This window comes from Loxodonta africana, chromosome 12 (assembly GCF_030014295.1).
Source record: "Loxodonta africana isolate mLoxAfr1 chromosome 12, mLoxAfr1.hap2, whole genome shotgun sequence".
Taxonomy (NCBI): Eukaryota; Metazoa; Chordata; class Mammalia; order Proboscidea; family Elephantidae; genus Loxodonta; species Loxodonta africana.
Window position 1 is genome coordinate 48,488,483 of NC_087353.1, and position 12,913 is coordinate 48,501,395.

The 12,913-nt window shown below is 43.9% G+C and overlaps 1 protein-coding gene across 2 annotated transcripts in view; it reads right to left on the minus strand.

The window, feature by feature from the left end:
* Window positions 1-12,676, minus strand: part of LOC100669426 (aromatase) — a 109,944-nt gene extending 97,268 nt beyond the window's left edge. For both annotated transcript variants that reach the window (XM_003420521.4, XM_064295206.1), the window contains exon 1: window positions 12,524-12,676. The gene's annotated coding sequence lies outside the window, so the exon portion shown is untranslated. The remainder of the gene's footprint in view (window positions 1-12,523) is intronic.
* Window positions 12,677-12,913: the final 237 nt, after the last annotated feature.

Sequence of the window (12,913 nt, forward strand, 5' to 3'; positions counted from 1 at the left end):
ACTGGCTTTGGGGACTTGAGCTGTCAGCTTATCTGCAGACCTTGGGATTCATATATCTTCATAGCCTGAGAGTGGTAGCCCTGCTCTCTGCCCTGCCAATCTTGGGCTCACCAGACCCTGAGGTTACATGAATTGAAGAAGCCTTTATCCTGATCCATGGACTTGGGATGTTCCAGCCTCTACAATTGTGTGAGCCGTTTCCCTGATGTAAATCTCTCTCTATATATGTATTTATACACTTTACTGGCTTTGCTTCACTAGAGAATCTAGCCTAAGACAGTGACATTCCATCAGTAAGGAGGAGTGGGAAGAGGATGAAAATTGGAAGAGTCTATTTGAGAAGTAATAAGTAAACAAGTAGGGTTGAAGGTGGGATTCACAGCAGGGCATAGGAGAAATGTTAAGAAAAGCAACCAATGATGGAAGTTTGGATTGCTGAGTTTAGACCTTACTTACATGCAGTGGAAAGTCATTGAATACTTCTGAATCCAACAAAAGCACTGTTTCATGAAGATCCATGGTGAGTACTGTGAGTACTATTTGGTTTGCATTGGTGGAAAGGAATCTGCTGGGAGTTTAAGGGAAAAGCGGTAGGGAACCAGCCAGGGCAGTGGCAGTGGGAAAGGAGAGAGAAGTGTGGTGTCCAAGATAAAATATACGGAAAAATCAAAAGAGCCTAGGACCACTCAAGGGAAGCTATGGAAATCATAAGCCTTCAAATGTTTGGCTGGGATTCTTTGGGGGACAAATTTTGTGGGGGACAAGTGGTATCGGGAAAGCTTTCTTTTTGCAGAGGAATAGAATTATATGTGGGCTTGCTCTGGCATTTTTACAGAATTAGCTCATAGTAATGGATAATTTCACAAATTAAAAATTAGTCACATCTATAAATTATGGTATTTTCACACAGTGAAATACTAAGCATCGATAAAGAACAATGATGAATCCATGAAACATCTCATAATATGGAGGAATCTGGAAGGCATTATGCTGAGTGAAATTAGTCAGTTGCAAAAGGACAAATATTGTATGAGACCATTATTATAAGAACTCAAAAATAATTTAAACAGAGAAGAAAATAATCTTTAATGGTTACGAGAGTGGAGAGGAAAGGAGGGAGGGAGAGGAGTATTCACTAATTAGATAGTAGACAAGAACTATTTTAGGTGAAGGGAAAGACAACACACAATACAGGAGAGGCCAGCACAACTGGACTAAACCAAAAGCAAAGAAGTTTCCTGAATAAACCAAATGATTTGAAGGCCAGCGTAGCAGGGGAGGCAGTTTGGGGACCATAGTTTCAGGGGACATCTAAGTCAATTGGCATAATAAGATCTATTAAGAAAACATTCTGCATCCCACTTTGAAGAGTGGCATCTGGGGTCTTAAATGCTAGCAAGCGGCAACCTGAGATGCATCAATTGGTCTCAGCCCACCTGGAGCAAAGAAGAATGAAGAACACCAATGACACAAGGTAATTATAAGCCCAAGAGACAGAAAGGGCCACATAAACCAGAGACAACATCAGCCTGAGACCAGAAGAACTAGATGATGCCTGCCTACAAACAATGACTGCCCTGACAGGGAACACAACAGAGAACCCCTGAGTGAGTAGGAGAGCCGTGGGATGCAGATCTCAAATTCTTGTAAAAAGACCAGACTTAATGTTCTAACTGAGACCGGAAGGACGCTGGAGGTCATGGTCCCCTGAACTTCTGTTAGCCCAGGACAGAAACCATTCCCAAAATTGACTCTTCAGACAGGGGTTGCACTGGACTAAAGGATAGAAAACGATACTGGTGAGGAGTGAGCTTCTTGGCTCATGTAGACACAGGAGACTATATGAGCAGCTCCTGTCTGGAAGGGAGCTGAGAAGGCAGAGGGGGACAGAAGTGGGCTGAATGGACACAGAAATAGAGAGTGGAGATAAGGAGTGTGCTGTCTCATTACTGGGAGAGCAACTAGGAGTATATGGCAAGGTGTATATAAATTGTTGTATGAGAGACTGACTTGATTTGTAAACTTAAAGTACAATAAAAATTAAAAACAAAGACAAAAAACTGGTCACATCTGGACCAGGGCCCTGCAATACTGTGGAAAGGCTGCTGTGGGGCAAGTAGAGGCCAACTTGTAGAGATGCTTTTCAGGTGTAAATTGCTGCCAAGAGACACTACTTGAGTCCTGAGTTTCCACTGGCTTCCACTTATCTTCTTCTTTGGTCCCTACTAAGCTCTCAATTTCAGGGCTGTCTCAGTCTCCTTCTCATGGAAACAGGGCCTCAGAAAAGGAGTGCCTTGAGCAATGTGTGTGACTAACCCTATTGCAGGTCTTATTTTCACTCATGTCATTTGATGCTGTTGTTGCCTCGTTTCTGTAGCTGTTGTGAAACTGAGTGCTGACCCGCAGCCTTGTGCCTGGAGGCTACCAAAATGGAGACAGAGCAGATATTAAAGGGTAAGAGCTAACTTCTATAGAGCACTTATGGTTTACTGGGCCCTCTGCTAGAAAACAATGAATGGAAAGTGCTTAGCACAGTGCCTGGCATAGTCAGGGCTCAATTGATGTTCATTTTCTTGCTCCCTGCTATTAAATTAGAAAGAGGGCATGAGGAGGTGAGAGAAAAGGGGCTGGAAAGGGAAGATGGGTGGGAGACTGGCAAAGAGAAGCCCTGTCTGCTCTGGAATGCAACATGCAGGTTCTTCTAACCCCCAGAAGAAGGAGGAGAAGCTGCCCAATGCTGACCACCTAAGGAGAGCACTTTCTACCTCCATGCTCCCAGCTCTCCTCTGAGCCAGAGCCAGTGCTGCAGGGAGATGGGGAACCTGCTAACCTGAGGCTGACTCTGAGCCCCACCAAGAAGTTCTGTACCCCCAAATCACCCTCACTCACCCTCCTGGTCAGAGGAAAATGTTGTGGAAAGTGATCCCTGCCTTCTTTTCACTTTTTCTTCCTTGGTCCCATGGTCAGCTTCTGAATTTGAATTTTTTTTTGTTTTTTGTGAGGGAGGAGATATGCACTCACTTGAATTACACTTCAGAGAAACACAGGACTAGAGAACCTGGAATCTAGCTTCCTAATGGGCATCATTCTCTCTTATAAACCCCGAGGTCCCACTGTCAGTTGTATGGTTCCTTTTCCCCAGTATGCCTCCCTTGTCACTTAGAAACTTCTGTGACTCTTGTGGTATTAGAAAGGAACATATTCAGATCCCAAAGTCTTGAAGGCTGGTACAGTGGGGACAACAGAGCCCACACTCAGGAGAGCTAGTTTACAGTCTACCTTTTGCTAGTTAATACCTTCAGAAAAATCATGTCACCTCTGAGTCCTGGTTTCCTTGTCTACCATATAGAAATACAGTTCTTATCACAAAACTTGAGGATGATGAGCTAACTGGCACACAGAAAACCCTTGCTAATACATGGCACCTACTTCTATTAAACAAATGGCTATTAAGGTGCCCTGGTGGCTCAGTGGTTAAGCACTTGCCTGCTAATGAAAAGGTCAGTGATTCAAATCCACTAGCTGCTCCATGGGAGAAAGATGTGGCAGTCTGCTTCCTTGGAAAACCTATGGGGTAGTCCTACTCTGTCCTATAGGATCTCTATGAGTTGGAATCAACTCAATGGCAATGGGTCTATTCTCCCTCCCACCTTCTACCTCCTTTTCCAGATTCAGTGCTCTGGTATTACTTCACTGTAGAAAGAGAAGGTAAGTATTTTCAAAGAGAAAAGGCAGAAGAGGTGGGCTGGGGGAGGTAGTTAATCTGCTTAGTGAAGGGTTATCTCCTTGGCAGATGGCCTCAGCTTCCCCCACTCTTTGTTTTTTGTTTTTCAAACATCAGATTCTATTTTGCCCACCCCACTGCAGGTACTACTCTGGACACTATCCAATTCTTCTCTTCCCTTTAGAGTTCTAAAGCCCCAAACCAGACTGTGTTCTCAGAGGTTATGCTTAGCAGACAGAAAGACCATTATGTAGAGTAATCTCAGCTTTTTGCAGCATTCACAAATCTAAAAGTAGCACTCTAGATACTGTTTTGTAAAAGTGCTTTGCTATTGGTTCCCCTCAGAGGAGAGAGGCAATCAAAGATGTTTTCTAGAAAGGCAAAACCCCAGACTCAGACTGGGAATTGCTTTCTGATAATGTATTGTGATTCTGGGGCCTACAACAGGGCTTTGGAAAGAATATTTCAAGCTTGGATACTAAATTTTTTGTCCAAATTTTGCTATACCTGTGAACTATGAGCTCCTTGAAGATGGAAGCCATTTCTTGGCTATTTTGTACCCCCAGGATATAGCACATCAACACATCTTGGCTGAGTGAATACCAATTTCAAGTGTTTACTCAAATAAGGGAAAAAACTTGGAGCCATAGACTCTGGAACCATGCACCACCAGGCCAGGGGATATAGGATTCCTAAATAAAGGCTCTGGCAGTGAGCCTCTGCCAATAAGTCCTAGGAAAGCTCCAAATTGAAAGATAGATTCCAAGTATTTCAACCAAATGTAAGTGCAATGCATCCTATCTCTTCCACTGATCACAGCTAAACACTGTGACAAAATACAAAAAGGCATTTAAAGACTGTAAAAAGTAAATAATAGCAGGTAGATTGAGGAGAGAAGTCAAAAATTGACCAAAATGACCAATATGGTGGTGGTGAGTTTCTTGGAATTTGTTTTCTCTTGGTTTTTGCCTGAGGGTGAGCTGGATCATAAAATCACACAGCTGACATGGACATCAATAACTCCAAGATAAAACCCATCCTTCTAGCCACAGGACCTAGAAAAGGGGGCCTGCAAGCCAGAAAGTGTAGGGAAAATTCTTGATTTTTTTCTTTTTCTCTCTCAGCCCAGCCCCAAACCTGATTCAATCCCAAATCTGAACTCATCACAGCAGCAGGGCAAGGCAAAAACCAAATCAAACCTGTTGCCATCGAGTCAATTCCAACTCATAACGACCCTACAGGACAGAGAAGAACTGCCCTATAGGGTTTCCAAGGAGTGACTGGTAAATTCAAACTGCCAGCCTTTTATTTAGCAGCCGAACTCTTAACCACCACTGCACCATGGCAAAAGAGCAGTCACCTAAAATCCTTAAGAGAAAACCCATCCCTCTGGATAGAGGAACCTGGAAAAGGGTTCCCTATTATGTGAAGAGTATGCAGGCAGTCCTCGTTTTTTTTTTTTTTTTTTTTTTCTCTTCTCTCACTCTTTTGCCCCAAGGGCATGCCCAGTGGCATGGAACTGTGTGACATTACCAGTGACTACAACTCTGAGAGAAACCACATCCTTCTAGCCAGAGAACCAGAGAAAGGGGCTCTTGGGTGTTAAAGAACATGGGATATTCACAAAAGAAGAAGTGGAAAAAGGGAATTTCATGTATGAACTGACACAAATCCTGGGTTCACTTCCAAGCTGTGCATGTGCAGAACACACCCAAACAGCACAGCAAAAGCTTTGAAAACTGAACTGATTCAGAGCTCCTTCTTATAAAAAAAAAAAAAAAATAGAAAGTGAAAATAAAACTTACAGTCTGAACTTAACTGGCTTAACTGACAAAACAAAAAATGAGTATTTTCCATGACTTTAACAGAATACAGAGTCTTAAACTATTCAAAATGTCCAGTATATAATCTAAAATTACTCAACATAATAAAAACCAGGGAAATCTGAGCAATTATCAAGGAAAAGACAAGACACTGTTGGAATTATAGACAAGACTTTGAAGCAGCTATTATAACCATCTTTCATGGTGTAAAGGTGAACACTCTTGAAAGTAATAGAAGTTCTCATTAAAGAAGCAGGAACAACAACAAAAAAAGAAATTTTAAAACTGAGAAATACATCTGAAATTAAAAAATTAAATCAAATAGGCTCAAAGCAGAATGAAAAATTGTCAGAGAAAAGAGCCAGTGAAACTGAAGGTCAATAGAAATTACTCAATCTGAAGAACAGAGAAAAGAACGAAGAAAAACATATTAATAGAGCCTCAGGGATCTTTAAGACAATATCAAACAGGCTAACATTCACGTCATTGGAGTGCCTAGAGGAGAAGAGAAAGAAATTGGTACAGAAAAAAAATTTGCAAAAATAATGTCTGCAAACTCCCCAAATTTGGTAAAAGATGAAAATTCACAGATTCAAGTAATTCAGCAAACCCCAAACAGAATAAACTTAAAACTGAACTGAACAACCCATCATCCCCTATCATCTTCCCTACCCCTGCCTTCCTCCTCACCTACCTGGCTCCTAAAGACATCTGAGTTTTTAACCCCTAGAGGAGCACATGAATAGGAATCAGAAACTGGGGGTTAATCCCGGCTCACTAACTAGGGTGGGGGACCCAGGGACAATCAGTTTTCCCTGTCTGGGTTCAGTTTTTCACCTGGAAAAATCTCCAGATTGAACCACCTGGCCCTCTAAGTCCCTTCCAGCTCTAAAAAACATCACCCTTTATTAGCTCCAATATGCACATTTTCTGTTTAAAAGTGATAGCACTATTGTATTTATCAAAACCTAATGCTATGAAGTAAGAAACTACTTTCCTTCCAAGAATCTTTTCAACCATTTGTAATGGTGCAAGTGAAGATGGTCACAGGACAGAACAAAAAATGGAGTTTCATAGCAGCCAGAATGGAAGTTGACTTTCTCCAGAAGCTTCCGACAGAGTCCTGCGAGCACCACGGGAAACCTGGAATTCACTGCAAAGGAAAGGAAGCTCTGCAGAAAACTTCACTCCCAATAAATGCATTTCCAATTTCTTCATGTTTTTTCAGATGTTAAGGAATGGAATATAATGCCTCCATTGCCTCAGATTCTAAGTTTGACGTTGAGTCTGTCGAAGTACATTAATTTTCCTCCTATGTCTGTAAACACATTAATAACTGCCATTTGCATAGCATCTTACACTTGACAGAGCAGTACCACATGCATTATCTCATTTCACCTTCCCAGCCACCATCCTCTGAGGTAGATGGTAGCAATCGCCTCCTGTTTCCTCAGAGGAAATAGGCTGGGAGAGGCTGAGGGTTTGCCCCAAACAAGAGCCAGCTCTTTTGGCTTCCAATCCTGTCCTATTTTCCCGCTATCAAGGCCCAGTGTCCCTGGGCAATTCTGGAGGCACGCTGTGGAAAAGGGGCCAGTTACCCCACATTTGAAGGGCAGACTGAAGTAGATTCATATACTCAGCTCATTCCTCCAGAGAGAAACACAGTGTTGAGAGTAAGCTCCAAGAAGCTCTGTCTCTCTACCACTTGTTTGCCCCTAGCCAGGCTGCTTGGCTTGGAGAGGTTCTCTGCTGTTAGACACACAAAGTTCTCCATCCCCACACCCCATATATGATAGCTCTTTTGAAAATATTCTTTCTGCCTTCCCTCCAGAGGCTGTGAATATGCTTGGCTTTAAGACAAGTAGGCTTGAGGATTGGTGGTTGTTCCTTCAGGTTTTGCCAATGAGTGGCCTTGAAGGGCTTTGCTGTTTGGCCCCAATATCTGCCTCCACTTGGCTCTCCTTGCTGCCAAGTAGTTGCTGTTCCCTTCCATGCTTGTGCATTCATTCGGCCCCCACACTGCATTGATGTGCTGAGAGGTCATCCTTCCCTCCCTTCATAAGCCATTTTCAGCTCATTTATTCCCATTGTCCCTTCATTTTCAAGAAAAAATACAAAGTAGTCTCTTTGAGTGTGATAATTCTGAGTCATTGCACACTGCCATCATTTCAGAACATAAAAAAGTCAAAAGGTGGGTGGGTTCATTTAATCTAGCAAGGGAATAGACCTTTCCTTCTTTGTTTTACTCTTGATGATTCATTCAACCTGAATCAAAGCTGAATCATCTTGGCCTGCAAACATAAGACTTGGGGGAGCAGGGAATAGCTGAGGCCATGCGTCTGAGCCCTGTGAGCCATGTCCAAGTGGCTTGGAGTGTGCAGGAGGGACTAAGAAACTAGAGTGGCAGCACGGTGGCATGTGGAGCCCTAGCTCATCTCAGGACCTCAGTTTTCCCATCCATAAAATCCTCAAAAAGATGATTTGAGGATCATATCAGAGGGGTGAAGAAGGGCTGGGGGACATGGCCACATTATAGCTATTTCCCTGAATCACTATGCTTTATTTGGGGATTGAAACATTGGTTCAGGAAAAGGAGGTTCAACCCTCACCTGGCTTAAGTACCTGGAGAGGTGGGGACATCAGGCTTTGGACTCAGATTTGGATTTCCTCCCCTGCCACTTCTTGACTACGTGATATTGGAATAATTACTTAATCTCTTTGAGTCTCGGTTTTTTCATTTGTAAAAAGAAAATATGTAGTAGTAATCATCCTGATAAGGTCCTTGTGAGGATAAAAATGTAGCATCTGTGAATTGCCTAGCACAACGCTGGCCACAATATTATTATCCCCTGGACTTCTTCTGACTCACAGGCAGGAGGTGTAGAAAAGTGGACACGTAGGTGGGGTGGCCTTGGACAAAGTCATTTAGTCTCCCTCAGTTACTTCATTGGTAAAATGGGGCTAATAACATCCTTTGCAAGAGCGTTGTGAACGTCCGAGGTGGTGTAGTAAAGAGTCCAGCTCAGCACTGGGGCATGGTGGTGAATCCTCAAGTTGTGCTGCTGGACAATTAGAAGTTATAATTGTGTTTGTCTTAAAGCTTACTGTCAGGGGCCAGTGCCACTAGAAAGGGGTCTCTGGGAAGATTGCGGAAGACCTTAGATCAGAGTCAAGATCAGAGCCTGGAGGCTGATCCAAAGCTGGAGACACCAGCAGGTTCTGAGTCAGAGAACATGGGACCAGGGCACCCTCAGGATACAGACCAGGGTCCATATTCAGAGAGTGGGGCAGAGGACTCAGGCAGGGCACGGCACCTGGCAAGAGATTCATCCCTTGAGTTGCATTGTTACACACCTGGTTATGCAGTTGGGTCTGCCATGGCTTTGGACTGAAGCACTATCCCTGTGGGGGTTTGTAGGTCTTGCTCACCAACGCAGGCAGCCAGGTAGGGCTCTGCAGGGACCTAGAAGCAGTGAAGCAAGGCCCTGGGACAGTAGCTCTCAACATGGGAGACCTGGGTCATAGCAGGAGGCCCTCAAACATAAAAGCATTTCTTCTGGCAATGGAGGACTTTTTTTGTATTTCTCATGGTAGAAGCTGGGACCTGTGGGGTTTGGGGCATGCTGGGATGTCTAGTGGTCCACAGAACCTGAGAATTTCAACACAGGCAGCCTTGGAGTAAACAAAGAGCTCTGTACTAATCTGGGAGAGCAATGAGATTCATCTCCTAGTCCCTCCCTTCAGCAAGAATTTCAGGTGAACCACCTCTTTGGGGCTTCCCCAAGAACACCATAACCAAACTATCTTCCAAACAAATCACACTCTTCTGCCTCAATACCCTTGCATCATTGTTCAGCCTGGAGTGTTCTCTCTACTCACCAAATTCTTATTCATATTTAAGGCCCAGTTTCAATTCCAGCAGATTCAAGAAGTCCTTCAAAATCTCTCCAGGCCACAGCAATTGTCGCTTCTTCAAAACATATGGTCATACCACCATTTTCTTTCTGGGTAGCTCTTATTCCATTGTTTTGTTCAGTTAGCATTCACCTTTGTTATTTTCACTTTTTTTCATGAATCGTAGTTTCCTCCATCTCTTTCGTCTCCTACTTCCAGCCAGTCACCCAGGCCAGTTGATTGTACCTCCCAATGAGCTATCAAGTCCTTCAACTTCTCTTCACCTTTCAGGACCATATCCCTGATTCCAACCACCATCACTGTAACAGCCTTTTACCTGGTCTCCCATACATCTGGTCTTACGCCTTCAGTCTATATTCCACCTTGAGGCAAGAGGACTCTTTCTAAAATAAAAATCTACTTTAAGCCCTTTATCCTACTAGCCTCAAAATAAAATACTCTTCAACAGGCATTCTGAAGCCCTTCATTAATTGGCCCCTGTCCACCTTTCCAGTTGGATGTCTCAACATTCATCAACCCCCCCAACCCCACCCCCTTTCTATACCACCATCACCAAGGCCTGCCACGCTCTGGCTGTGATTAACCCCTATCAGTCCCCCACATATCACACACATGCCCTCAGGCATTCTATCTGGAGAACTCTTTTCCCTCCCACACTGCTCACTACACTTAATTATTCTTGAGGTTCTGCCTCGATGTCTTCTCACCCACTAAGCCTTGCTTTAGTCCTTGGCTAGGTGACACACCTAGAGTGCTCTGTCCCCTCCCTATCACTGCACTTTTCATACTATTTTGTAGAATGAATGTTTACTTGTCTTTGTCCCACATTCAACTATAAGCAATTTTTATCCCCAGTGCCGAGCCCAGTGTCTGCTTCTAGTAGATGTTCAAGAAACATTTGTTGAATTAATGAATGAACAAAAGAAAAGTAAATGTACTCATCCAAATTCTCAAGGGCAGCAATCCTTTCTTATGCTTCTCTGCATCTCCTTTCAGTACATAATTCAGGGGCTTGTGCCTCCTAAGTTCAAAGGAAAGGGGTGATCATTCACTCTTAGCCAAAGGGCCTCTTGTTTATCTAAGAGCCGGCTCCTCTGTTCCTTGATGTTTCCTTCTTTCCAGGTTGTGTGAACTATGTGTCAGCTGGAATGCACCTGACAACATGGTGACCTAGATCTGCTCTGTGGCCTTGACCCTGGTAAGTAGTCCAGAGGGGATCTAACCTCTGTTCCAGTGCCTCCAGGGGTGCTGGCTAAGCAGGGTATGGTTGGGAGAACCGTAGAATTCCAGGTGACATTTGACAGAACCTGAATGGCCCATTCAGTAAGGAGTGCCAGGAAAAACTCTTGATACTGTCCAGAATCTCAAGTTCTAGACCTGGATCATTCACTATCAGCTGTAGGACCATGGGCAAGTCACTTAGCCTCTCTGGACTTCAGTTTCCTCATTAATAAAATGCAGGAAGGGCAAGGGAAGGACTAATAACCTATCTTCACTTATCACTTTGAGTTGGGGCAATTATTACTTGATAATTCTATGGGGAAAATGGCCACCACATTCCCACCAAGTGAAGAAGAACTGAATTGTTTTTTTTTTTTTAAGATTAAGATACCCATATCATTTCAGATACGATAAGTGTTTCACAGTAATAATCTCATGCACTATTTAGGGCTTTAAACTTCATAGCAAGTTTACATATTTATTATTCTTCCCTGGCAGAGACAACCATATGCCTGTGCCGATATCTGTTTCCCTCCTCTTCCCATCAATTTTATTAGAGTGGCAACGAACTCAGTTAAAAGACTGCATTTCCCAGCCCTTCTTGCAGCTGGGTATGACCATGTAACTAAGTTCTGGCCCATAAGATATAAGCCGGAATGTCATATATAGCTTTGAGGAAGCCTCCCTAAAGGGAGAGAATACAGCTTTTGCCCCCTTCCTCCTTACTGCTGGCTGAATGAGAATAAGATGGCTGAAACTTAGTCAGCCATCTTAGCCATGAAATGATGTGCTAGTACTGGCAGAACAGCAAGACAAAAGGAGCTTGGGTTCTAATTCCTGTAGCCACCAACCCAGCCCTGGGCTTTCTTCTTTCAAACTTCTTTGGCATGAGAGAGAAATAACATTCATTTGTTTGAACTACTATTATTTTTGATTTCCTGTCACATGTAGCCAAGCCTAATCCTGACTGATAAAACAGTCATTTCCTTTATGTAAAACCATGTGCTAAATGACGCAGAGATAATATATCTTTAGACACACAAAGTCCTGGCTAGAAGGTTCTGTCTGGGTATGAAGGAAGTACCAGAAAGGATTTGGCTTCGTGGGACTGCGTGGGCCTGAAGAGGACTTATGGGAGATGAGGTTAGGGAATGTGATGGAAGACCTTGAATGTCGGGCTAACAAGGTTGGACTTTACCCTGTGATGAACGAACAGAACAGATAACTTTGCCCCCAGTTTGCAAGTGAAGAAACCCAGGCCTTAGTAGGGTAAAGCCCAATGCCATCTAGCCAGAGAGTGTCAAAGCCAATTTCAATTATCCTGACACTTGGTCTAGTGCCACAATTCTGTGCTGCCTTTAAGGGACTCTGGAGCAGACGGAGTAGAAATGGAGGCTTTACACTTTGACACAGCCAGGGAACTGGACTGTTTCCCTCCCCTTCCCATCATACCTCCACACCTCCAAGAGGAGACTCTAGGAATCCAGACCCACCTTAATTCAGATGATCCTTCCAGGACCCCCTACCTAACCATTCCCAAGAGGCTGCAATGACCAGTGTGCTATTGTGTCAGGCACAACACTGGGTGCTTCACATACCTCTCTATCTTACTGCTCCTAACACCCTAAGAAGAAAGTAATACCATCCCTATTTTACAAGTGAAGATGAAGAAACTGAGGATCTAAAGAAAAGAAGCCACTTTCCCAAAGTCACTCAGTTGATTGCAAGATTGAGGTACAAACGTCAAAAACTGCATTCTCAGCACACACTCTAATGTCTTTCCAACCCCTGTCGTAGCATAGACCAGCCTCCTGTCCCTGCTCAGACCCCAAGGACTTACCTAATTTGACCAGTGCCAGGTGCCTCCTACAGGGCTCCAGCTGTTTGCATTCCACCTGCAGCCAGGAGCCTGCATCCTGTCCAGGAATCATACCACCCATGCCTTGCACATGTGCCTACATGGGTAAAGGATCTCCTGGGAATGGGACAAGTCTGTGCAAGGCCAGATCTCAGTGGCCTCAGGCCTCCCAGGGCTCTTAGTCTTGGCTGGTCATCAGGAGTGTCAGGCTCCTCCCAGTGTAGGTCCTAGAGTTCAAAGATTCCTGAGGGCTGTTTCATGGGATGAGGGATACTCCATTCTTTGCGTCCTTCCCATGGCTGTCATGGATGGAATGCATTTGTTATGACTCAAGCTGACATTCTTTCAAGAAACAACTCGTCATTGGAACTG